This window comes from Bos indicus x Bos taurus, chromosome 13, assembly GCF_003369695.1.
Source record: "Bos indicus x Bos taurus breed Angus x Brahman F1 hybrid chromosome 13, Bos_hybrid_MaternalHap_v2.0, whole genome shotgun sequence".
Lineage (NCBI taxonomy): Eukaryota > Metazoa > Chordata > Mammalia > Artiodactyla > Bovidae > Bos > Bos indicus x Bos taurus.
In genome coordinates, this window is record NC_040088.1 from 2,794,571 (window position 1) to 2,822,213 (window position 27,643).

General features: G+C 45.8%; 1 protein-coding gene and 1 long non-coding RNA gene across 3 annotated transcripts in view; one reads left to right on the forward strand and one right to left on the reverse strand.

Annotated features, from left to right (window-relative positions):
* The window catches only part of TSHZ2 (teashirt zinc finger homeobox 2), a 494,051-nt gene that overhangs the window by 407,787 nt on the left and 58,621 nt on the right, over window positions 1–27,643 (reverse strand). The gene's annotated exons all lie outside the window — the stretch shown is intronic.
* On the forward strand, window positions 21,256–25,121 carry LOC113902888. The gene is made up of 2 exons (XR_003513935.1): window positions 21,256–21,894; window positions 24,338–25,121. It is a non-coding gene; the product is annotated as an uncharacterized LOC113902888 (long non-coding RNA).

The window sequence follows — 27,643 nt, forward strand, 5'->3', positions numbered from 1 at the left end:
TCTATGAAGACCTACAAGACCTTCTAGAACAAACACCCAAAAAAGATCTCCTTTTCATTATAGGGGACTGGAATGCAAAATAGGGAAGTCAAGAAACACCTGGAGTAACAGGCAAATTTGGCCTTGGAATACGGCATGAAGCAGGGAAAAGGCTAATAGAGTTTTGCCAAGAGAACACACTGGTCATAGCAAACACCCTCTTCCAACACAAGAGAAAACTCTACATGTTGACGTCACCAGATGGTCAACACTGAAATCAGATTGATTATATTCTTTGCGGTCAAAGATGGAGAAGCTCTATACAGTCAGCAAAAACAAGACTGGGAGATGACTGTGGCTCGTATCATGAACTCCTTATTACCAAATTCAGACTTAAATTGAAGAAAGTAGGGAAAACAACTAGACCACTCAGGTATGACCTAGATCAAATCCCTTACAATTATACAGTGGAAGTGAGAAGTAGATTCAAGGGATTAGATCTGATAGACAGAGTGCCTGAAGAACTATGGACAGAGGTTCGTGACATTGTACAGGAGACAGGGAGCAAGACCATCCCCAAGAAAAAGAAATGCAAAAAGGTAAAATGGTTGTCTGAGGAGGTTGTCAAATACTTGTGACTAAATGGTTGTCACAAGTATTTGTGAAAAGAAGAGAAGCGTAAGCAAAGGAGAAAAGGGAAGATATACCCATTTGAATGCAGAGTTCCAAAGAAGAGCAAGGAGAGATAAGAAAGCCTTCCTCTGTGATCAATGCAAAGAAATAGAGGAAAACAATAGAATGGGAAAGACTAGAGATCTCTTCAAGAAAATTAGAGATACCAAGGGGACACTTCATGCAAAGATGGGCTTGGTAAAGGACAGAAATGGTATGGGCCTAATAGAAGCAGAAGATATTAAGAAGAGGTGGCAAGAATACACAGAAGAACTGTACAAAAAAGATCTTCACGACCAAGATAATCACGATGGTATGATCACTCACCTAGAGCCAGACATCCTGGAATGTGAAGTCAAGTGGGCCTTAGGAAGCATCACTATGAACAAAGCTAGTGGAGGTGATGGAATTCCAGCTGAGCCATCTCAAATCCTAAAAGATGATGTTGTGAAAGTGCTGCACTCAATATGCCAGAAAATTTGGAAAACTCAGCAGTGGCCACAGGACCGGACAAGGTCAGTTTTCATTCCAATCCCAAAGAAAGGCAATGCCAAAGAATGCTCAAACTACCGCACAATTGCACTCATCTCACATGCTGAGCGACTTCACGTCCACTTTTCACTTTCATGCATTGGAGAAGGAAATGGCAACCCACTCCAGTGTTCTTGCCTGGAGAACCCCAGGGATGGGGAAGCCTGGTGGGCTGCCATCTGTGGGGTCGCACAGAGTTGGACACGACTAAAGCAACTTAGCAGCAGCAGCAGCAGCAGCAGCACATGCTAACAAAGTAATGCTCAAAATTCTCCAAACCAGGCTTCAATAGTACATGAACCTTCAACTTCCAGATGTTCAATCTGGTTTTAGAAAAGGCAGAGGGACCAGAGATCAAATTGCAACATCCGTTTGATCACTGAAAAGGCAAGAGAGTTCCAGAAAAATGTCAACTTCTGCTTTATTGACTATGCCAAAGCCTTTGACTGTGTGGATCACAACAAACTGTGGAAAATTCTTCAAGAGATGGGAATACCAGAACACCTGACCTGCCTCCTGAGAAATCTGTATGCAGGTCAGGAAACAACAGTTAGAACTGGACATGGAACAACAGACTGGTTCCAAAACGGAAAAGGAGTACGTCAAGGCTGTATATTGTCACCCTGCTTATTTAACTTCTATGCAGAGTACATCATGAGAAATGCTGGGCTGGAGGAAGCACGAGCTGGAATCAAGATTGCCAGGAGAAATCTCAATAACCTCAGATATGGAGATGACCCCACCCTTATGGCAGAAAGTGAAGAGGAACACAAAAGCCTCTTGATGAAAGTGAAAGAGGAGAGTGAAAAAGTTGGCTTAAAGCTCAACATTCAGAAAACTAAGATCATGGCATCTGGTCCCATCACTTCATGGCAAATAGATGGGGAAGCAATGGAAACAGTAACAGACTTTATTTTGGGCAGCTTCAAAATCACTCCAGATGGTGACTGTAGCCATGAAATTAAAAGACGCTCCTTGGAAGGAAAGTTGTGACCAATCTAGGCAGCATATTAAAGAGCAGAGACATTATTTGTCAACAAATGTCCATCTAGTCAAAGCTATGGTTTTTGCAGTAATCATGTATGGGTGTGAGAGTTGGACTACAAAGAAAGCTGAACGCCAAAGAATTGATGCTTTTGAACTGTGGTGTTCGAGAAGACTCTTGAGAGTCCCTTGGACTGCAAGGAGATCCAACCCGTCCATCCTAAAGGAAATCAGTCCTGAATATTCATTGGAAGGACTGATGTTGAAGCTGAAACTCCAATACTTTGGCCACCTGATGCGAAGAGCTGACTCATTTGAACAGATCCTGATGCTGGGAAAGATTGAAGGCTGGAGGAGAAGGGGACAACAGAGGATTAGATGGTGGATGGCATCAGTGACTCGATGGACATGAGTTTGAATAAACTCTGGGAGTTGGTGATAGACAGGGAGGCCTGGCGTGCTGCGGTCCATGGGGTCATAAAGAGTTGGACACAACTGAGCAACTGAACTGAACACAAGGACTAGCTTAATGTGCTCATAAATATAAAACCTCATGCCATTTTTTTTGAAGCTTTTCTTTTAATAAGGATCTGAATGCTTTGTCTGATTTATTGTGAATTTCAGTTAGTTGTCTTCAGCATCCTGGCATAGCAAGATGTAATTTCATATCAGGCTGTCTCCTAGCACTAATCCTGGATGGAGGCTCCTTAGGACACAGTTAATCAAGAGCTGAACTTGGGAGAAACTCAGATCTATGTAAAAAGCACAGTTAGCACTCAATGATTACTAGTTGAATGCTTTAAAAGTAAAACAAAACAAAACAAACTAGGTTGATCATTTCAGTGTAAGGGCTTTGGAAGACGACGGTGTGGATGGATGCTCAATATTTTTAGACCTGTTCATTTAGCTTTTTCATCATAAATAGCAAAGGTTGAAAACTGACAGTCCACAGATCAAACTTGACCTTCCAATTAGTTTTGTTTGGTTAGTTATAAATATTTGGAAATTAGAACATTTGACATGAAAATCTGGATTTCTGACTTCACTGAAGGGAACTGATCATACCAGGCGTTTTTCAACACCCACCTGGCAACTGCCTTGAGCCCAGGAAAACAGCTCCTACCAGACAGGTATGAAGTGTCCACATTTGCATAAAGCCTGCCTTGCCTGCTGGTTTTGTGAAGTCTGAAGCTTTAAAACCTGGAAAGAGCTCTTTAAGAAAAATAATACAAAATGGTGAATATAATGTATTTGCAGCATGTCTAATACTGTAGGAAAAAATTATAAATAAAAATTGCCTGTGGCCCACGAGTACGAAAGTCCTGGGATGACTCCAACATCATCGATCGTCCAGCGTAAGGGAAAATGGGAAGGAGGGGGCGTGTCAGAGATGGCAGCTACTGCCCCATTAGTGAATTAAAGTTCAATATCTTCTGCAAATTTCATGAAAACATACGATTACTGAACAAAGGCTAGAACCCCTCCCAGGGCCTTGCAAAAGGCAATCAACCTCTCTCGGCCACTTTTCCTTTTTCAGTTGTTTTATTTTTTTTCCTTTTACTGTCTGCCAGGGCTCTGTGGGCAGATGAGTTTTCAAACCCTTCAAACTGAAGGATTTCTAAGTTCTCTGACATTTTAAAGTTCTGTGGATTTGCTTTTGTTCACACTCTGTAATGTTTTCTTAAAAGACTCATAGCCTGAGCTATCTTCCCTTACTTTAGTCTTAGAATAATCTGCTAAATGAGCTTGACAATGGATAGGATGTGTGGATTTCTTTCAGCTGTTTGCGAGCAGTCTAACACATCCGAACTGCCAAGCATCCCCTGACAAACGAAAGAATTCAGTCATTATCCTAAACAAGTGACAGGCAAATTCTTACACCACGACGATGATCAAACAAATGACAAGTTTCTCTACCTCCTTTGTAACAAAGTTGGACGGTGGTTGCGTGAACGTGAAATATGAGTGAGAGGGGGGCGTCTGCCAGGTCGCTCAGATAATGAGAAGACTGCCCCCACGGCTGAGCTTTCAAACAGGTGCGGCTTGTGGTGAGTCTTCCCGCAGTTCATTCCAAATGTGACTTCTATTCCTTTCAACGTCCGGAGCAAGGAAATATGCTGCCCAAACCCCTAAGAGTCTTTTGCCCTGGCATTCAGTAAAATCCAAATGCTGCTGGACACATGGCTAAGAACTGTGATGCCTGAAACACTCTGAGTTCACTTAGGGCTCCATTACTAACTAGACAGAACAGCCTTGTCCTCTAATGGAACTGGAGACGGACACTGGACGACACAGGAGAGAGCAGCAGCCGTCACAGACGCTGGGGTGAGAAAGTTGCCACTAACGTGGAAATTCATAAAAGCCCAAGCAGACTTTTACTTTGGCACAGATCCTTTGCATCGAGGGATAATTCCTGCATTTGCAGATAGTTCAGAAATGTTTTATGTATGCACTATTTCCAAAGAGTCTTTTAAAATTTCCTTTTTCATAGTATAATCGGTTGTTACCCCTCCTATTGATTTCCCTAAAGAGCACAAGTCTATTCCATTAGAAATAGTGAAGGAAAAAAAATAGATATATATATTGCTTTTAGGCTGAGTGGATGGAGTTTTCTTCCTTTTCTATTTGGAGGGAATAAGACTGTGAAGGGAGGTGGGGGCGGTGAACCCGCAGTTCACCGCTCAGATGAGTTCTCTGGTCTACATTTTCATAAAGGGTCTTATTTGTCCCAGTAGAGAAAAGGAAAATTCTGAATGCCACAAGGCTAGATGTTGGCAGCGTCACAAGGCAAGAAGTATGGAGATGGTAATATGGTATGATGGGTGCAACGCAAACATCCATTAACTAAGCGACAGATGAGTCAACAAAATCGGCCTATCCATACAGCAGAATACTCGTCGTCAATAAACAGAGAACGAAGCACGAATTCAGGCTTCACCGTGGATGATCCTTGCAAGCCTTCTGTTAAGAGAACGAAGCCAGACCACATACAGTGTGATTCCATTTATAAATGAATGTCCAAAAGAGGCAAATCCATAGAGACGGAAAGTAAATTAGTGCTCACCTAGGGCTGGGGGTGGGAGGGGTGGGGAGTCACTGCTAAGGGCATAGGGTTCTTTGTAGGGTGGTGGAAACGTTATAAAATCAACTGTGGGGACAGTTGCATGAATCTGTGAACATATAGTTGACCCTTGAACAGCTTGAGGGTTGGGGCACCAATCTTCCATGTACTCAGAAATCTGCCTGGAACTTCACAGTGAGTGCCCTTATCTGTGGCTCCACATCCAGTGATTCAGCCAACCCTGGATCATGCGGTTGCGTACTACATATTTATTGAAAAAAAAATCTGCACATAAATAGACCTGAGCAATTCAAACCCATGCTGTTCAAAGGTCAACTGTACTAAAATCCACTGAATTTTGCACTTTAAAAGGTAATTTTATGGTGTGTGAATTATATCTCAATAGAGTTGTTTTAAAAATGTAACGGGTGCAATTTCACTTATAGATATTTATCCAAAAGAATTGAAATTAGATTCTCAAAAATTAATATATTCATGTCCACAGCAGCATTATGTGCAATAGCCAAGAAGTAGAAGAACAAATGAATGGATAAACAAAATACAGTATATCCATACAACGGACTATGATTTAGCCCTAAAAAGGAAGTCTAGGCATATGCTAAACGTGGATGAACCTTGAGGATATTATGCCGAGTTAAATGAACCAGGTCACAAAAAGACAAATCCTTTATTTCACTTATATGAGGTACCTAGAGTAGTCAAAATCAGAGAGGTAGAGAGTAGAATGGGCTTCCCTAGTGACTCAGTGGTGAAGAATCTGCCTGCCAGTGCAGGAGGTGTGAGATCAATCCCTGGGTCGGGAAGATCCCCTGGAGAAGGAAGTGGCAACCCACTCCAGTATTCTTGCCTGGAAAATCCCACGGACAGAGGAGCCTGGCGGGCTGTGTTGGACATTAAGAGAACTGTGCGTGACATAGCAACCTAACAACAACAGAGAGCGGAAGGAGGCTGTGAGTGGGGGAGAACGAGGAGATGCTGTTAACAGAATTTCAGTTTTGCAAGATGAAGAAGTTCTGGAGATTGGTTGTGCAACACTGTGAATATACTTGACATGACTGAACCGAGTACTTAAAAATGGCTAAGACGTAAATTTACGTGTATTTTACTGTAATAAACTTATAAATGTATACATATGGGCATATTATCCAAACTAGCAATTTCAGTTTTCACCCTCCTCTACAAAGTCCCTTCTATGCCTCCCAACCTTTCTTTGGATAAAGACAAACATCTGCCATCAGAGTAGAATCCCACTTTAGAGGAAATGCAAACTGAGACTCTGTGAGAACTTGGTAGGATTTCTGTGCGAGTCCAGCCTTGTGTAGCCGGAGGCCCTGCTCTCGATTCGCCACTTCTGTGGCTCTTTCTCAAATAGTCCAGAGTGATCTTTAGATGCTCTTTGAGCTAAATCTTGCATTTCTAAACCTCAGGGACTATTACACAGGCAGCTAAAGTAAAGTTGGGCTCAGTAATGAGTAGCTTTTTGTGCCAATGTTTTGTCCTGTGGCTAGACCAACGCATTTCCAAGTCAGTCAGATGAACAGGTGTGCACTCTCGATCCTCGCACAATCATTGTGGAATAAGGGAATAAAACGACTTGGCCACTTGATGCTTCCTTTAGTTCTCAACAGTGAAAGGTCCTGAACAAGATCCAGTGCAAATCCTTCAGAAACACCTGGATTTTTTCCCAAGACATAGTAATATGATTAAAATATTTCTTTGACACCCTGTCCAAAAGAGATTTTACCAAAATACATCCCTCTGAGCACAAGTCCTACAATATGCTTGTTGAATAAGGCCGTCTGAATCCGAAACAAGTTAGGGAACCACATTCCCTAATTCCCACTTGGACATTCATGACAGTCATTGACCTGTTAAAGGCTCTGAAGAGTCTTGCAACAAGGGAAAATGGTAAGTTCTGTTTTCCTGTTTCTCCAAATTCTGCAGACTTCATGTTTTGAGTGAGCTTCTACTAACATCCCAAGAAGCAAGAATTCTGGAGATACTCCAGAACATGCTGATACAGGCTGTTCTCAAATAATTAACTCTTCTCTGCAAACGCAATCATCTCTAGGTACCCTCAGGGGAGATTAATTCCAGGATCCCCAAGTATACCAAGTGCATGGATGCGCAAATCCCTTCTGTAACATGGTGTGAAGTTGTGTAGTAGTTTTTGTATAACCTACACACACCCTCCTATACACTTTAAATCACCTCTAGAGTACTCATAGGAGAAGGCAATGGCAACCCACTCCAGTGTTCTTGCCTGGAGAATCCCAGGGATGGGGGAGCCTGGTGGGCTGCCGTCTATAGGGTCGCAGAGTCAAACATGACTGAAGCAACTTAGCAGCAGCAGCAGAGTACTCATAGGGGCGTCCCTGGTGGCTCAGATGGTAAAGAATCTATCTGCAACGTTCGCTCTCCAACTCACTCTAGTATTCTTGCCTGGAGAATTCCATGGACAGAGGAGTTCAGCGGGCTGCAATCCATGGGATTGCAAAGAGCTGGACATAACTGAGTGACTAACACACACACAGAGTACTCATGGAGTTTCCCTGGTGGCTCAGACGGTAAAGCATCCGCCTGCAGGGCGGGAGACCCAGGTTCCATCCCTGGGCTGGGAAGATCCACTGAATGGAATGGTTACCCACTCAAGTACTGTTGCCTGGAGAATGCCATGGACAGAGGAGCGGGGTTGGGGGGGCTGGTTTCCATTCCATGGGGTCACAAAGAATCCACATGACTGAGCCCTGAGGGACTTAAAACTTTCAATTTCACAGAGTACTCATAATACCTAATACAATGTAAATTCTATGTAAATAGTTGTAAATACGATGTAAATTCTATGTAAATAAAATGTAAATGCTATGTTAATGATTTCTAGTGGACAGCAAATTCAAGTTTTGCCTTTTGGAACTTTCTGGAATTTTTTTCAAATATTTTCCTTCCTCAGTGGATTGAATCCCTGGGACACTGAACCATGGATACAGAAGGTACTATACTTGAAGTTCCGGATGCAGCACACCAAGAGTTATCATCTAAAGGGATGTGTAAGGATCAGCTAGAAGACCTGCATCCTCCCTTCTTTCAGCTCTCTTTTCAAACCTTACTTTACCCAATATCCTTCTTTGACAGACCATTTTAAATACCCACCCAACTCAGCCAACCCTCTCCACTCCTCCCTGATCACTCTGCATATTACATCTCTCTGCTGGCACTGCACATTTACATATTTATGTCATAAGTAAATATTACATACGATTTATGTAATAAATATGTCTACTATATTATGTATGATAATCACATAATAATTTATGTAATAAATGAGAGCTCCCTGAGAGCAAGGACCATGGTCATTTCTCCCCTGAATCAGGAGCTCAGTAAATATTTGTTGAGTTAATGAACACAATCACAAGAAAACTTGGAAAAAAGAGGCAGTCGTAATTTGTATCTAATGTATCAGATATTTTATTTGTGAAGACATGGAGCTCGCCCTTGAGAAGGAAAGGCATCTTTCTCTGCAGATTCAGGTCTGCTCATTGGCTGGGGAGAGTCTCACAGTGAAGAGAACTACAAGAGCAAGAAAATACGCCGAAAATAAAAGTAGCTACTCATCGACCCAAATACTTTTTCCCCTTCGAGGCGCTGTGCTGGGCGCTTCCCGCAGCCGGCCCTTTCTTCTTCCTTCCCTCGACCTCTCCCTCCTTCGCGCACTCTGACAGATGTTCTAACAGCGTCAGTGTACGGTCCTGAGCGGAATGCCAGATATTCCAAGATGCATAAGGCACAGTTCCTGTCTTTGTGGAGGGCACTACCTAATGGTGAAGATAGCAGAATATTTCAAGGGACGGAGACGTCCTCAGTCCCTGAGGATGAGACATACCCCAGTTCGTCAGGGGAGGGAGGAGGCAAGCAAGGATGGCTTCCTGGAGGAGGTGGCCTCCAAGCAGCACTTTCAGGGTGAGTAGGCGGGTGTTAACCATGAAGAGGAGGAGGGAGGCAATCAGAACTGGAGGAAGCACCTGAGCAAAAGTATGACCGCCTGAATCAGAGAGTATTTTCAGGAAGAGAACTAGAAAGTTTGTCTACCAGAGCACGACATCTGAGCCAGGGAATGTTAAGGGTAGAGGCTGAAGGGGGCAAGGGCCCAGACTTCTCCCATCCTCAGAGCTGCTTTGTCAGCTTGATATCAGCCACGAACATTCATAAAAGCTGGCTTTCTTTTCTCCTTTACTAGGGGTCTGGGGCTCTCTAAACCTTTTACAAACATGTCAATGGACACCACCAATAAGCTCACAAAGAAGATCCAGTCCTCCTGTCCATTTTACAGACATGGAAACTGAACTCAGAGAAGCAATGACCCCTTCTAGGTCACAGGACCAGGAAGTAACCTCAGGGCCAACAGGCAGAACCCACAGCCCTCACCGCTCTATGAACCTGGATTAACCTCCCTAAGGCAGGAGCTCTCCACCTGGAGTGATTTAGCCCCCAGGGGCTACCTGACGATGTCTGGAGACCTTTTGGGTTGTAGCAACTGGGGAGGGGTTGCCACTGGCGTCTAGTGAGTGAGGCCAAGGGAGCCCCCGAAGATCCTACAGAGCTCAGGAGAGCCCCCACCGGAGGTGATCTGGGCCCAGCTGTAGATCCATGGGGAGGCTGAGAGAAACCCGGCCTCAGTTCCATGGCCAGCTGGATGAATTGCTGACCTACTTATCTTGATAAGGGCTGGGCTGCCCAGGAATGCTTCAAGCTTGGTAAGTTGGTTGGAGGTGCATGCGATGAACCTCTCCCAGAAACCTTCACGCACAGGGTACCCACAAAAGGAGGAGGAAGAAAAGCCTTTTGGCAACAAGGGAAAAGAAATGAATTTGAAGCCATTTGCTGTTTACAGAGAGCTGGCTCGATGTTCTCTTCCCAGGCTGACTACGATGTAGCTGCTGCGTGGGGCCCTGCATGGAGAGGGTCTGAGGTCATTCGCCGGAAACTTCCCTCCTGCCCACGCCTGGCAAATCAAAGAGCTGGTGGTAGGTGTTGAAGGGAGAGGGAGTTTTTCCATCCTGCCCTTGATCAGAAGCAGGATAATGGCTAGGATGATGGATTACACGGAACGCTTGTGCTAGAAAAAAAGCAAGCAAGGGGCAATCTGAAGTCGACTGCCAAGCCCCGGGCAAGAGATGAGAGGGGAACGCCTTCCGAGACACCCCGGGAAAACAATTATTCGTGATTTTGAAGAAAAGCAGTTCGGCTCAGAGTCATTATTTCACATTTTCTCTCTCCTCCTCTTAAAATGTAAGTAGGTGGAGGAATGTGTAACTTAATCAAGAGAAAGATCAAAGAACAGCGGGAAGGCCCAACGTCTGCATGTGTGGGTCCTGGGCTGTCTGTGACCTCCCGTAACCTGGGTTCCAGCTTGTGACGATGCTGGGGCGAGGTTCCTCCCAACCAGGACGGAGAACTGCGCGGAGCCAGGAGGGGCGGAGGGAGGTGAGGGACCTCTGTCCCCGGCACGGAGGAAGCAAAGACGTGGTGTGGGAGGGGCCTGAGACGAGATCCCTGCCCCGCCGCTCAAAGACGGCGCGCACCGGTCAATCACCGCATCCCTCTGACTTCTGTTCCCGCGTTTGATGAAGGAGGCTGGCCACCTTCACAGGGTTGTTCCGAGGGTTGGAGGAGTCACGCGTGCTTAGCACCCAAGGCTGACTAAGCCTCACGCGTGCTTAGCACCCAAGGCTGACTAAGCCCTAGTAGGCGCTCAATGCATGGGAACTACTTTGATGTTGGTGCTGATAGTCATCTTAATACACAGAAACTTCTACTGAAACGAAATGTTCTTACCACATCCTCAACGTAGGCTGGCTCTTCCTGTGTTCCCAAGTGACCTACTGATGTGTTTAGCTTCGTGTTCATGTAAAAAAAAAAAAAAAAATCCACATTATTTGTGGCTTTGTTCCTTTTTCCTTTTAGTTGTAGATCCTGATTCTTGGTTGAGTATTTGGCCACCCAGAGTAAAAACCACACTCCCTAGGCTCTCTGTCAGAAAGATGTGGCCTTATGACAATGTACTAGTCACAGGTATGTATGGAAATAGGTGTAATTTCCAGGTTATACTTTTAAAAGAGGAGCATCCTTCTACCTTTCCCTGCTGCCTGGAATGTACATGTGATGGCAGCAGCTACTGCAGCCACCTTGGACCACGAGAAGGAGCTTCTTATTAAGGCAGCAGAGCAACAAGTTAGAAGGTGCCTGGGTCCCTGACCACAAAAAGTGAACTGCCCCTTCTCAACCACCTGCCTGCACTTTTATGCGAGACAAAATTCTGCCTTAAAAAAGCCACTGCTATTTCAGAGGGTATGAAGTGTTGAGGGAGTCTAGTTTTACTGGAGCTAAATAGGCATCCAGTTTAATAAACTAGACAGCATTAAAAAAAAAACCAGGAGATTTCACACAAAGCCTTAGACTTTTAACATTTTCCTGAAGAATAAGCAGTTCTCAGAACAATGGGTTGTGCTCTCATGGCCGCGTGGGTCTTCATGGGGAGCATGCTGCATCCGATATGTCACAGACCCTTCTAGCATCTTCATTCACACACGCTTATTCTCGAGATCATCCCCTCCTCAGTGCGCTCCACGGAGATGACTTACGGGACAGCAGCAACTGAGCTGCCTCGTTCTTTACTTTTTATGAGTTTATTCGCTTTTATCTGTTTATTTTTGGCTGCACCGGGTCTCTGTGCTGCTCTGGTTGTGGTGAGTGGGGCCTACTCTTTCCTTACGACGTGCAGGCTTCTTGCTGCAGCGGCTTCTCTGGTTGTGGAGCACGGGCTGTGGAATCTTCCCAGACCAGGGATCAAACCCATGGCCCCTGCATGGGCAGGCAGGTTCTTAGCCACTGGATCGCCAGAGAGGTCCCACCTTGTTCTCGACGTGTATGGAGGGCTCAGGTGCCAGTGAAGAGTAAAAGCGAGTGGGTGAGTCACTCAGTCATGTCCAGCTCTCTGTGACCCCATGGACTGCAGCTCGCCAGGCTCCTCTGTCCATGGGATTCTCCAGGCAGGAATACTGGAGTGGGCTGCCATCTCCTTCTCCAGGGGATCTTCCCAAGCCAGGGATCAAATCCTGGTCTCTTGCATTGCAGGCGAATTCTTTACAGTCTGAGACACTAGGGAAGCCCCAGGTGCCAGACCCTTTATTAACTAAAGAAGATGGTTCTGTTAGTCAACCTCCCAACTACACAAGGTCAGGATTCCCACCCTCGCATTGCAGACAAGGGAGGTGAAGTTCTAAGAGGACACAGAACTTGCTTCAGGCCACAGCCCAGGGGCAGAGACTGTCTGACTCCAGAGCCTGGATTCCTAGCAATACCTACTTGACTGTTTAAGCTGAGCTTCCACATTTTTTGAATCAAATACTGATTCATTTGCAGAAATCTAAATGGAGTTAAGATTTCTTCTTCTAATTAGCAGAATTTGCTCCCTCTGCACTCAGGCACACAAACTTGTAGTCACTGTTTTCATTGTCTCTTTGTTGGTGTGTATTTTATAGCTCAGGGTGATAATACCTCTGTCATCACACTGGATTGTTCAGAGGCGAGGCTGCCTGAAGCACACAAGCAAAGCCCCGGGGGTCTTGTTGCTGCCCCCCACGTGCCCTGAAAGAGGAGACCAGTGCTGGAGGGAACCGATGGGGGTGGCCGAGGTCACTGGCTGTGGAGGGTTCCAGAACACCATTTCCTGGGAAGGCTCGTCAACAGATAATGCATCGTTGGCGCACGTCAGTGTTCCCTGGATGGGTTCAAGGCCAGAGCTTGTGGTTAAGGCTGTTCCCATGCTTGCCTCATACTCTGGCTTCGCGGCTCCCCCCTGCCTGCAGCCCCCTTGACAGATACACTCTCCAGACCCTCGCTGAAGCTTACATGGGGAATGCTTTGAAAGCTCGGGGAGGAATCCGGGGGCCCTCCTTATGTCTTGGAATCACAGAATGTCAGGTTTGGAAGGGACCTCAGAAAGCTTCTGGTCCGACTCTTGATTTATGAGATAGGAAACAGATACAGAGAGAGGGGAGGAGGGCCGGTCAGTATTCGTCCACCGACAGCTTTTTACCCCGTGACCCCGTTTCTGTGTCAGTTAACGGTCCAGGCAGGGTTGCGGTTCGGAAAGATGACGGCGGTGGTGAGGCCGATGGTGAAAGGATAGAGCAGTTGCTTCTTTTCTGCCCCCAACACTAAATTAAGTGCTTTGTGTGGACTTTTCTCATTCAAGCCTCATCACAGCCCTCGGAGGTTGCTGCTCGTAGTCCTGTTTGCTGTTACTTTGCATTCGCCCATGACCTGAGGCACGGAGCACCAGACCACCCCGCCTGACCGCACAGTGGTCAGGGGCTTCTCCCTGGGAGCAAGCCGGGTCGCCCAACTCCATCACGGAACTGCTGCCACTAGGCAGGACTTCAGTTCAAGAAATGCACCGCAAATTCCTACAGGAAGCGAGCCGACCTCTTGTGTGAGTGAAACAACTTTATAGGGCTGGTGAGCTGGTAAACATTGGCCTGTCCGCAGGCCACGAGTAGGAGAGCTGCTAGTAGCTACTCCCATCCCCTCCCTCCCCTGACTGTGTGCCTCCAAAGCTGCAAGATTCCACAAGTTCTCAGAAGAAGCCAGAAATTCAGATCTGCACGCGATTTTTACACCTTGGTGACTGGAAATCATTCGAGTCACTCAGACACTTCACGTCTCTTCCCCGTTCGACGTTGGTTCTCCCCGACCCTGTTGGAGCCAGCCACGATCACAAGAAACGTGATCAGAAGCAGAGTGCGTCGCTTTGAGAGTCAGGGTGTGCCCTCTACTCTCTGTCACAAGGGCAGGTGAGGGCCTTCCCAGACAGCAGCTTTTCTGCTCAGTTTGCTGACCAGATGAGGACACAGATCCACAAGTGTAAGGAGCATAAGAAATCCATCCTTGTTGTTTTAAGCTATTGCAATCTGAGGGTTTTCCTTTACTGCAGCAAAACGTACCCCAATCTGACAAATATGGGAATTAATTCCAGGCAAGAATACTGGAGTGGGTTACCAATTCCTTCTCCAGGGGATCTTCCCAACCCAGGGATCAAATGCACATCTCCTGCAGGCAGATTCTTTACCACTGAGCCACCAGAGAAGCCCCAAACACACATCAGCGGGCCAGTATATAACCCTAAAGGTTGTGTGAATCTAAGAACTCTGGGTCTTATACTTCAGGGTTGGGCAGGGGTAGATTAAGACAAAGTCAGTGTCAAGGTGTTGACCCTAGGGTTAGCAATAACCTCAGTCTTGGAGTCACTGTTGACAGTCATCCCGAGTGAAGCAAGACCTAAAATGGTAACCCACTCCAGTATCCTTGCCTGGAGAATCCCATGGACGGAGGAGCCTGGTGGGCTACAGTCCACGGGGTCACAAAGAGTCGGACACGACAGAGCGACTTCACTTTCACTTTCTTTCGTTTCCTGACGACCGTGGAAGACTCTGCAGCAAGTCTTCCCTTACAAAAATCTCACTCAAGGCTTGCCCCTCCCCCTACTCACACTCAGTATCATTTCTGTACTCAGAAATTAAATGTGTAAAAAGATACTCACTGTGGCGACACTACAGCACAGATATGAGAGAAGAGATGTTTTATTTCCAAGTTGAAATGGTAACGCCCTGTGACAAAGGAGTATTTCTGTTCGGAGAAGGAAACGACGGGGCAGTTACTCTCTTCACAGAGAATGAAGTATTATTTAGAACACTTGCTTCGTTTCACAACTAAAGAAATAATTAAACAAATACAACATAGAGATTTTCATCTTTAGTTTTAAGCAAAACACAGATGTTTCAGATGAAGCAATTTAAGCCACTTCTGGGGTGGCTCAGAGCATAAAGAATCCGCCTACAATGGGTTGGATCCCTGAGTCAGGAAGATCCCTTGGAGAAGGGAATGGCTACCTACTCCCGCATTCTTGCCTGGGAAATCCCATGGACAGAGGACCCTGGTGGCTACATCCCTGGGGTTGTAAAGGTTTGGAGATGTCTGAGTAAGCGCACACAAATCAGCGTCCTCACTGGTATTAACTGACCGCATCCACAGTGAGCCTTCCTCGGCTCTCAGTTTTTTAAACAAGGAAGACTTATTCTGCTAATGGAACAGAAAGTATTTTATGTTCATGTGAAAAAATGATTGATGTTAAACTTGTTTCTTTGATTTGATCTTTAAAGTCATGAGCAACCATGCTTCTATTCAAATATCAGAATTGAGACTTTGTTTTGCAGATTTTTTTTTTTAAGTATAAGATTAATGAATGCTTATAGTAACAAACTGAAGCACCAAATCAGGGTTAAAAACTAGGGTTTTCCAGCCTCGGCTCTATTGGTATTTTAGGCAGGATAACCCTTTCTATGAGGGCCGTCCTGTGCGTTAGAGAACGTGTAGCAGCCTCGCTGGTTTCTTTGCACCAGAGGCCAACACAGCACCCTCCAGGGCCGCCACCAGCGTGCTCACACACTGCCAGAAACATGTCCAGACCCCAAGGAGCAGTGTGTTCACACACTGCCAGAAACACGTCCAGACCCCAAGGAGCAGTGTGCTCACACACTGCCAGAAACACGTCCAGACCCCAAGGAGCAGTGTGCTCACACACTACCAGAAACACGTCCAGACCCCAAGGAGCAGTGTGTTCACACACTACCAGAAACATGTCCAGACCCCAAGGAGCAGTGTGCTCACACACTGCCAGAAACACGTCCAGACCCCAAGGAGCAGTGTGCTCACACACTACCAGAAACATGTCCAGACCCCAAGGAGCAGTGTGCTCACACACTGCCAGAAACACGTCCAGACCCCAAGGAGCAGCCTGTTCACACACTGCCAGAAACATGTCCAGACCCCAAGGAGCAGTGTGTTCACACACTACCAGAAACATGTCCAGACATGCCCGTATATGCACCCGAAGGAGAAAAAGCCCCATTGACAGCCACAGTCTACAGTGTAGAAAATAACTGAACATACAAATTTCTCAGAGGTAATCACGGTTATCAGCTTGGTTTATATTTTTCTAGCAATTTGCTATATATAATCCAATATATTTATACTCACCAATACTCCACCTCTATGCAGACCCATAGACTGAATTTTTTCACCCCCCAAAAATTGGGATTATGCTATTCTTTGTAATTTTTTTTCATTTAAAATATATCTTCGTTTCCACATTTTTTACACGTAGAGCTTTTGCATTCTTTCAAAGAAACGTGGGACACCAGAGTCCATGGGATTCACGTACTCTAATTTATTTAACTGATTTCATACTCATGAGCATTTAAGTAGTTGCAATTTTTCCTATTATAAGCCATACTGTATTGAATAATTTTATACTTATATACTAACACATTTTAACCAATATGTCTACTGGAACTGTTGGATCAAATAGTTTTAATAGATTTCTGCAAGTTTTCCACTATAAAGAATCTACTTGCAATGCAGAAGATATGGGAGACACAGGTTTGGTCCCTAGGTTGGGAAGATCCCCTGGAGGAGGAAATGGCAACCCAGTCCAGCCCCATGGACAGAGGAGCCTGGTGGGCTGCAGTCCAAAGGGTTGAAAAGAGTTGGACACGTCTCAGCGATTTAACACATACATAAAACAGAGCCTCCTAGCTAACCTTGGAGACTTGGGGTTCCATTTTTGCTTTTCTCTTTCTCAACTTACATAATAGTAGAGTAGTTACTGGCTCAGCTAAGAGTCAGTAGTTGAAAGGTTGAGAAACTTTGCTTTAAAATAAAAGAAAGCCAAGTTTGAGTTCCAGCTCCATCAGAAGTTCAGCAAGTTTCAGCAGACAAATTGTTTAAGCCTCACTTTCCTCATCTGTAAAAATAATGGCAACCCTAGTGCCTCCTACAAAGCATTGTTGTGGGAATTTATTGAGATTATAAACATACACCTCGCACAATGCTATTAATTATTGTTAATAGTAAAAAGCCAGGGAGTAGGAGGTTCAGAAATGTAAAGACATGATGTGTACACGATCTAACAATTAGAGGATGCTATGTTGCCAGATGATTTAGGGGCCACTACAAAGAGGAATTTCAGATGATCATAAAAGGAACAGGAGAGAAGGGAACATGTTTTTCCTCACTAAGGAGATTGTAACTAATGTTTGATTCCCTGGATGCATATGAATCTAGCAGAGGGGTAAATACCTATATTTATCTACATAAACACAGAGGATATGAATATGCATGGTTTTAAAACACGCCTCCACACGTTTATATAAGACAGTGTTGTGGACATATGGATTCTCCGTACATGTAGGTAACACGGTGTGATGGAGGAGACGCTTATTTCCCTACAGGATAATTTCAGAACACTCCACTCTGTACTTGTTAAAGAGTGAGTCACCATGATGGTCAGGCTACCTGGAAAATTGGTTTCTAACTTCCTCTGAAGTGCATGAAAGACACTGAAAAAAACTTTTTTTAATGAGCAAAGAGCCAGTAGGGCTGCTTTAGGACAGTGGGTTTCCTGATCCTCTTTTCAGCATCTCTACTGCCTGTCTCAAGTGGAAGGAGATCCTTGAGCATCAGCTTCAGACAGACAAGTCTGTAATCAGATCCTGTCTCTACTGCTCACCAGCTGTGCATCTTGGCTGACTTCACCTCACCTTCCCCATCTGCAGAATGGGATGATAACTGTGGCACAGAGTTCTCTGAGGACTCGCTAAGAGAATGTGAAAATTAGCATCTACTGGTTTTTCCTACCCAGCATCTGGTAATTTGACCCCATCTTCCTTGAGAAATTGTCCTTTTCCTGTTGATGGTCCTCGAGGGTTACATGGACTAATGCCTAGACTTGTGCCAGGTTGAATACATGACACAGGAATACTGAATCAGCATTTCGCTGCCCTGGGAAAATGACTGGTTTAGGTCTGGGTATGAACCAAGGACACTCTGCTCCAGGATGTCTACTAGAAATGGGAACAGCTGTCTTGGCATCACTGAGGTGGTAAGGTGGAGCCTTCTATTGGCATCTTGCTACAACCTGAGAGGAGAAGCATCTGGAAGAGAAGAGAAAGGGAGAATAAGACCTAATTCTGATGACTCCATCTGAACCCTTACATCCAACTTAGCCAAAGCCGAGACACCCCGGGCTGTTTGTAGATACAGAACCGATCTTTTTGATGTAAACCAATCCCTGGAAATGGAGAGTTCTCACTAGTACAACACGCAACATTTTTAGTCCACCATCTGGTAATTAGTTCACAAGGAGCGGGGTGGGTACTTAGGAGGTAGCTCTATTGATTGCAGAGACAACCCAATTTCGTTTCCCCTTGGCGTCTGCGAAGAGAGGGCTGGCTGACGACGCCCGGAGACCGGGTTCACGGCGCAGTAACGAAAGCAGCTGCTGTGTGAGCGGAAAACAACAGGAACCCTGGGCCCAATTTACTCACACCTGGCACCCCCGCCAGGCTGCAGGGCGTCGCACTGGGAGCGGGAGCTGCCGCCGCCGCCGCCGGGCCCTCGGAAGGCAGTGCAGCTAATGCGATCCAGGCCGGCTCCGCGCGCAGCCGGAAGAGGCCCGGGTCCCTGGGGTGGGGCCCCCGACTCCAAAGGTGGACGCTGACGCCCCAGACAGACAGGGCACGAGACAAAGAGGGCCCTGCCCCCAGAGCAGGCTCAGCTGTCACAGCTGGCTTCCCAAAGAGGGGCGGGCCCTGCTTTGACGATCAAATGCACAAGGAGCACACGCGAGTGGGGATGGATACGGCAGGAGGAAGTGAGCTGGGGATTCAGTTTCTGCCCTGGCTTTACGGAGTTCAGGCCGTGTAACTTTGTTCATGAATACATGTCTCCTCTTGGCTCCAAGTGGCTTCCTACTGCGTTCAGAGTAGAAGCTGAAATTGTTACTGAGGTCCTCAGGCCTTTACACACCGCCCCCTGCCGAGCGCTCTGACTCTACCCCTACCTGTCAGCCCGTTCCTGCTTCCACGCCCGTCAAGCTGTCTCTCTGCGGCGTCACCCACCCACATGTCTCTGCCCCAGGTCCTTTGCACTGGGGGTTTCTTCTTCCTGAAGAACTACACGCCCCCACCCCCCGGGACATCTGTACGACTCGTTCCTTTACTTCGTTTGGATCTCTCTGGAAACGGCACTTTGCCAGACTCGCCTTTGTTGAGAGCAGCTGGTCTTTACTCCATTACCTGCGTGGCGTGCACCACTCCCTCGGGTGCTACTGATGCCCTTGTTAATATCTGGCTTCCCTCCTGGAGTGGGGCTTTTTATTTGCGTTTGCTGCTGTATCACCAGTGCCTAGAACAGCACCAAACACAGAGCAGGTGCTTTGAAAATCTTTGTTCAACTCTTTTAGTTGTTTAACGCACGTTTACCGAGCAGCAAACCCGTACCGGTGTTGCTAAAACAGAATGCAGAGAGAGAAGGATCCCCACTCTTGCTAAGAAATGTTACCAAGGGCAAAGGAAAGGACAGGAGGAGCGGCTCCTTTCAGAATCTGGACAGTTCTCCAGGACGATAAAGGTGGCGGAAGAGTGGAGTATGTTTTTAATCAGGTGATCAGCGTAGGTCCCCAGGTGGAGATGAAGTTGCTGAAATGGTGAGAAAACCACATCCCAGGAGGTGTGGGGCAGGAAGGAGCCAAAGGATTCCGGGCAAAAGGAAGAACACGTGCAAGGGGCCTGAGGCAGGAAAAAGTTCCCTACCTAAGAGCACTCAGCGTGGCTACATTAAAAAGAGATGGATGAAGGTCAGAGTCTGAGAAGCAGGCCTGGGGAAGCCCCTAAAGCAAAGGCAAGCATTGCATATTTTCCTCTAAGAGACTGTCTCACCATTTTCAGACTCAATCTCATCTCTTGTGAAATGGAGGTGATAAATGCCCATGGTGGAAAGAGGGGTCAACAGGAAAAGACATAACAGTGCCTAGCAAGGTGCTTGGTAGGCGGTAGGTACTTAATAAATTTCGGTGATACTTATCCCTAGAGAGAAAACCAAACTTGATATGAGAGAGAAGTTGGCCGGGATATTCAGTTTCTGCTTCTCAAACCCAAAGGCTTCTTGAGGGCAATGGCTAGAAATGAACTTGGAGGAGCACGTAGGTTTCAGGACAACTTTAGAACTCTAGCACCTTGCTAGGCACTGTCTATGAGAGGCTGCCACCGGCTTCCCAAATGTGATGCTGTGTTCAAGAAATACCTGCCCGAGCCGCAGGCAGGTGAGTTGTCGGCAGAGTGGAAGTGCTAGTGGTGGAGTGAGTTTAGCAGGTGTGTGCGGAGACCCGCTGAAGCGGAGCAGGCATTCTGCCCCGAGAGAGGTCCCTGCTCTGCACGTGGGCAGCTGCAGCATCTTAGGGCGTGGCGTGGGGACAGGGCGGGCCAGGAGCCCCAGGCGAGCCCCGCAGACCGCTGACCACCCTGGACCCGGGCACCGCCCCAGGCAAGCCCCGCAGACCGCTGACCACCCTGGACCCAGGCACCGCCCCAGGCGCATGCCCAGGACAAATCTATTTGTACACACAGGAGGGAGAGGGGAATGGCATGGCGTTCAAGCAAAATGCCTCACTCACAGAACAGACAGGTAGACACATCAGCCATGCATGCAACCTCCTGCCATTAAACAGACCAAAATCCATATCCGCGGAGACTCAGAGGAACAAGTCCTGAGAGATAAGTCTGACCAACAGCTCTAAGCCTTGGAGGAGACAGATACCATAAGAACACTTAGTTAGGAAAAAGTTGGCTTGGAAGATGATTTAAATATCTAAAGAAATTTCCCTGGTGCAAGGGCTATTTAATTTCAAAGCAAATTTATTTATTTATTTTTAGTGGCGACAATTTCTTTGTAATGTGTTTATTTAATTTTTAATTGGAGGAAAACTGCTTTTCAGCGTTGTGTTGGCTTCTGCTATACAACAACGCGAATCAGCCACAATTACACACACACACACACATATATCCCTCCCTCCTGAGCCTCCCTCCCCGCCCCTCCCACCCCTCTAGGTCATCAAGAGCACCAGGCTGGGCTCCCTGTGTTACCCGGCGGCGTCCCACCAGCTCCCTCCTTTACACATGGTAGTGTATACATGCGGATGCTACTTTCTGTTCCTTCCACTCTTTATTTCTCCCACTGTGTCCACAAGTCCATTTCCTATGTTCTCCATTCCTTCCAGTCTGGAGTCTCTGTGACTGTCTGAAAAGAGGAGAAAGTGCTGAGGGGACTTATGAAACACGAAGCTGTCTCTCTGCTCTAAAGCACCAGTTTGACTTGGAGATTGCGCCTCTGACAAAAGACCGCTGTTTCTGCAGGTGAATCTGACAATGATGGAAAATGTAAAGCCGTTTCTGCCTCTGCCTCCTGCGTTCACACGGGTCCACCTTAGGACAGCACCGAGTGACTTCAAAGTGACGATGACGTCTGTTCCGGAAGACTTAACCCAGGAGGCTGCGCCTGGAAGGTTATCATCTGGAAATAATCCTCAGTCACCTAACAGGGTGTCCCTAACAACAGGAATCGTCAGAGGAGAAACAGACGCAATTCAAACGTCCAGCATTAGGGGAACTGTCCTCCACTAACACTCTAATTAAATGGATTATAACACCACGTCATCAGACAGCGGCAAACTCAGCAGCTGTTACAATGTAAAGGTAACTTAATAATTAAAATGATATTTGTGAAATTTTAAGTGAAAAGCAAAAATAAAACAAATATAAGAAATTGATTTCCTTGGAAATATCTGTTTAGCTACACATCCATATATAAAGTGTATGTGATATAATAATCTAATATATATTATATAATGTAGATGAATATGTATTATGTTTGTATAAATATATAACATGTAATATATTACATTAAGTAACATATACATATATAATATGCATATTATAAACATATCACAGAATATATAATCACTGCAGATGGTGACTGCAGCCATGAAATTAAAAGACTTGCTCCTTGGAAGAAAATCTATGACCAACCTAGACAGGATATTAAAAAGCAGAGACATTACTTTGCCAACAAAGGTCCATCTAGTCAAAGCTATGGTTTTTCCAGTAGTCACGTATGGATGTGAGAGTTGGACTATAAAGAAAGCTGAGCACCGAATAATTGATGCTTTTGAACTGTGGTGTTGGAGAAGACTCTTGAGAGTCCCTTGGACTGCAAGATCAAACCAGTCCATCCTAAAGGAGATCAGTCCTGAATATTCATTTGAAGGACTGATGCTGAAGCTGAAACTCCAATACTTTGGCCACCTGATGCGAAGAAGTGACTCACTGGAAAAGACTCTGATGCTGGGAGGGATTGGGGGCAGGAAGAGAAGGGGACGACAGAGGATGAGGTGGATGGATGGTATCACCGACTCACTGGACATGAGTTTGAGCAAACTCAAGGAGATGGGGAAGGACAGAGAAGCCTGGCTTGCTGTAGTCCATGGGGTCACAAAGAGTCAGATATGACTGAGCAACTGAACAACATAATATGTAATACAGTAACATAATCTGACTATATAATATGATGTGCATATATATATAAATTAGAGTGAATTGTTACTTATTTTACATCTTATGTATATTCTCTATTTCTCTCTAATATACATATGCATACACACATATTTTAAATTATATATATACATATATATATATTTTAGAAAGAGGATGCATACATATGTGTATATATATACATAAATATATGCATATTCCCAAATATATATTTGTATTATTAAAGGTATACTTGAAATGTAGATATCCAGATACATATTACTTTCATAATATGAAAAACAAGACAACTTTTAAACATCTCTGATAGAGTCACAGAACACAGCTTACTTATTCCCATCACAGTATCTTGAGCAAAGCAGATGCTTAATTAACACTCATTATATTGAGAAAATAAATAGCAAGATAAGGAAACAGAATCACTTCCACGAAGAAGAAACAACCCCCACACCTCATGCGACATCCTGGGTATACCTGGGTCAAATTAAATAGACGTAACGCCATAAATTTTGACCTCATTTGTTGTCCTGGGCAAAACAGGAAACTCACTCTTTTCCTCTGCTCAAGGAACAGAATTCTTGATAGACTTGGAAGCAAGTTTCAGTTGGGAATATGGCGCTGACGAACCATGCGGATATTTCATGTTGAAGTGAATGCTGTGTATGCATGTTAATCACCAGGATTTTTAGTAATTTACATAACTTATTAAAAGTGTACTTACTGTATAAAACATATACTTATGAATCATATACTTATCATATACATATGAATCAGCCTTAAAGTAATCTGATGCTGATGATTTGATCTGTATTCTTTAATCTTTGTTGTTTAAAGTGATACTAAAACAACACAAATAAAAGTGAAAAGGGTCCTGATGCGTCTCTCAGTCACGCTTTGCCAGCCCACAAATAGCTACCTTTGTGCTAGGAAACCAAAGGACTCTGCTTTATTTTTACTGAGTTTCTTAAAACCTGTCTTCCTTCATTAAATTATAAGCTCCACGAGGGCCAGGACAACCGTCTGCCTTGCTGATCTCATGCCCCAACACAGAGCAACAGACACAGTGAATAGATCTGAATAAACCCATCAATGGATCTTGTCGTCATATTCTTACAAGGAAATACTATTTCAATTAATACACCACTAGAGAGTCTATGGTGGCTCAGCAGTAAAGATACCACCTGCCAAATGCAGGAGACCCAGGTTCGATCCCTGGGCCGGGAAGATCCCTTGGAGAAAGAAATGGCAACCCACTCCAGTATTCTCGCCTGAAAAATCCCATAGACAGAGGAGCCTGATGGGTTACAGTCCTTGGGGTAGAAAAGAAAGTCGGACACGACTGAGCGACAACAAAGAAATACCATATTTCTCGGTTCTTGTATCTTATGTTCATTGGTTTGCATTTTACTGTCCCTTGAGTTTTTAGAGCAAGTTTCCTTAAAAGCTCTGATGACACTAAGTTGGGTCCATGTAAATACTGAATAAAGAGCAAAAGCAAAAACAAACAGCAGCTGATACCAGAAAGCTGTCTCTGCTGAGGTTAACTCTTTTCCTTCTTTGCTTGAACCCCTGCTGATTTCACATCTCCCAGGAGCCGAAGCCAAAGCCCCTGACCTCCCAGCTCAGTCTCACGGGGGAACAGAGGACTCGCCTCTCCAGAGAACAGGGCGCCCCACGGAAACTCCGGGAGAGAGCGGGGAGCAACGGGGGAATAAGAAACGCCAGCGTGAGCACTCCAGGCCGCGAGGAGCGAGCGTGCTGCTCTCCTGTCTCACTGCCCCGTCCCGTGCCTCCATCTCCAATCAGTTCAACATCGCTCCCATCTTCCTCTCCATTGCCACCCACTTCGTCCCAACTGTGAGCATCTCTCTGAGCAGAAGCCTCCTAACTTGTCTTCCTGCAACTCTTCCTGACACCTGTCATTGTCACCCCCGCCCTCCCCAGAGTCATGACCTTGAAAAAGAAATCAGCCTAGTCCTCCATCTATGATACACCTGCCAGTCGCTTGCCATCACCTTGGAATCAAACCCCAATGCTCTGCGGCTGCCCCTGGAGTCCTCCAGGAGCTGGCAGGGTTTTGAGTACCTTGGGCTGTCCTCCTCCCGACTCACCTGTTCGCGATGTGCCGAGCACTCTGGTGCCAGCATTCTCCCTGCAGGACCCCAGCACACGCTGTCCCCTCGGCCTTGACGTCTCGGAACTCAAATCTTGACAGGGTCACCTCCTTCTTCTCCCTGGAGACTCTGCTTACTTGTCCCTCCTCAGAGAAACCTTTTCTGACCCACTTCTCTGACGTAACCTGTCCACTCCCAAACACTGCCTTTGCTTTTAATGTGTTCCCAGGAACCCCACTCTGTCTAAAATTATCATGTTCATCTGGGGTATGGTCTGTCTCACTCAGGCCTGGCGTCTGGTCTCTCTCGCTCATTTTTATCCCTAGTTTGTAGAGCTCACTAGTGTCTAGTAAGAAAAATATGCTCAGGAAATAGATTTTTAGTGTCAATATGGTGTACACACCCTGTTTGGCAATAATTTTAACAAAAACTAATATCTGTCAGCCACTTATAAGCTGATGACCCTCTAACACAGCTATTCTCACACATAGTTTGCAAATAAGGAAACTGCACCTTAGAGAGAAAGTCAGCTGTCTGAGGACACTCAGCTAGCGTTGGCAAGCCCGGATTTGAATCTCGCTCTGTCTGGCCTCAGAGTCCACCTCCTTAGTCATCTCCATCCGTCCCCTGCCTGCCATGTGCAGATTTAGCACTTTATTACTGTGAACTGAGCTCAGACAAGTCAGTTTATCCATTAGTTCATTCAAGAAGTATTTTTTTGAGAATGCCACATGTATTATGTCCTGTGCTGGGGACTCCAGATCTCTTTGTCCACAAGGCTACCATGGCCACGCTTTCACTCTTCAAAAAGTGGGTTTTGATCCCTAGACGCGGAATCTAAAGGAAATTTTTGGAATAAAAAAGCTATCTGTTGAGTACCTTCTCTGCACCAAGGAGCTTCCCTGCTGGCTAAGATGGTAAAGAATCTGCCTGCAATGCGGGAGACCCACATTTGATCCCTGGGTTGGGAAGATCCCCTGGAGAAGGGAACGGCTACCCACTCCAGTATTCTGGCCTGGAGAATTCCATGGACGGAGGAGCCTGGCGGGCTACAGTCCACAGGGTCATAAAGAGTTGGACATGACTGACTGACAAACACTTTCACTTTCACTTTTTTTTTTTCTGCACCAGGAGCTGTACTAGGCTTTTCTAGCTATTGTCTCATTTAGTCCTCATAGGCAATGTCATAAGGCAGGTTACACTTATCTCGGTTTAATGACGACAACGCTGAGGCTCAGAGGTGAAGTGACTTGCTCACACAGTCAGAAAGTGATAGAGCTTGTCTGTCTCCAAACTGTCCTCTCCTTTCACATCACACAGTGACGTTTGCCTGCATAGGGAAGCGCTCAATAAATGTGTGTGGAATGAATAAAAGAGGTCCCGCAACCAATGCAGCCTGTGACGCAGTCAGCCGTCTGCGCCTTGCCCATCCCACATGTAAGTAACTCCCAGCTGTAAAAATGACTGTTCCTGATTGGGGAGATCAGTTTTACTGTCTGCTGACAAACTACTCTTTGTGCTGATAATTTTGAAGGGAATGATGCCAGCTGTCAATGCAAAGCATGGTATTTACTTCATTGATTTGGATTGATGGAGTTCGGTAACTTTCCAGGCATGGGATGGTCTCGAAGTTTACCAGTCTACGGTCAATAGTTCTCAATGTCTGAAAATTTACCATATCCCAGGCCCTGTGGGTGGCCCTTTGTAGATATTGTTATATGTAGTTCCAGTACAAGTCTGTGAAAGATGAATTATTATCCGCATTTCCCGGAATAGGGAAGACAGAGGAATTGAGCGACTGGCCCAGCATTGCTCAATGATGAGACGTGGCAGAGTCAGGATTTATACCCAAGCATTCTCGGTCCCCAGCCCAGCACCGGATGACCCCGCTAGCCTCTCAGGGAAGCCGGGGAGTTGGAAAAATGCAGGACGTGGGGAAAAGCAGCTCAGGAAATCTTTACGCCTCCTCATCAGTTCTCACAAATCCCTATCAAACGGAATCCAACAACGAGGAATAATTTGTCCCTAGGGCCTGACCCCCAAATGCTTCCAGAATGAACTCTTCGCTTCCCTCACCACAAAATTATTCAAGCGCTCGCAAGGCCATCGCTGGCCTCGGGAACCCAACCTCGGGACCCACCGGGCGCCTTGAGGATGGTGCTAATGACATTACCAAGTGGCTCTTCCTGTTTGGGCCTCCGTTAGGAGCGTACATCCAAAGATTATTCCACCCGACGGGTCCTGCGGATGTGATGGGATTAGCCAAATTTCAAAGCTTATTTTTGACCTCCAGCAGAAAAAACTGAGCGCATACACTCCTGAAGGCCACAGGGACCATGGGAGAGCATCACGTTGATTCACCAAATTAGCTCCAACATAATTGTCCTGCATGACTGGCTATAGAACTCATCAGCTATAAACCTGTCAAAAAGCCATCCACTCTCATGTTAAATAGAGACACAAAGTAATGCTGTTCGGAATTTGACATTTGTTGGATTTTAGCCTGCTAGGGATGCTTTTTTTTTGTTGTTCCTCTTGGAGGAATTTGTCAAAAGATACACAGTGGATAGATCAGAGCAGAAAAAAGGAAGCCACACTAGTTTCTGGAAATACCAGCTTGCATAAGCAGACCTGGAACTCTATGCTTTTCTTCGAGAGACCTAGAAAGGTTAAAGTCACACATTTTTGAATTAGTGTGTGTGTCTGCGTTCTTTACTAGTCACGTTGCATATGGATCATTTGCCTTTCTACAAGTGAGACTGTTCTCAGCAATGCAGAAGATG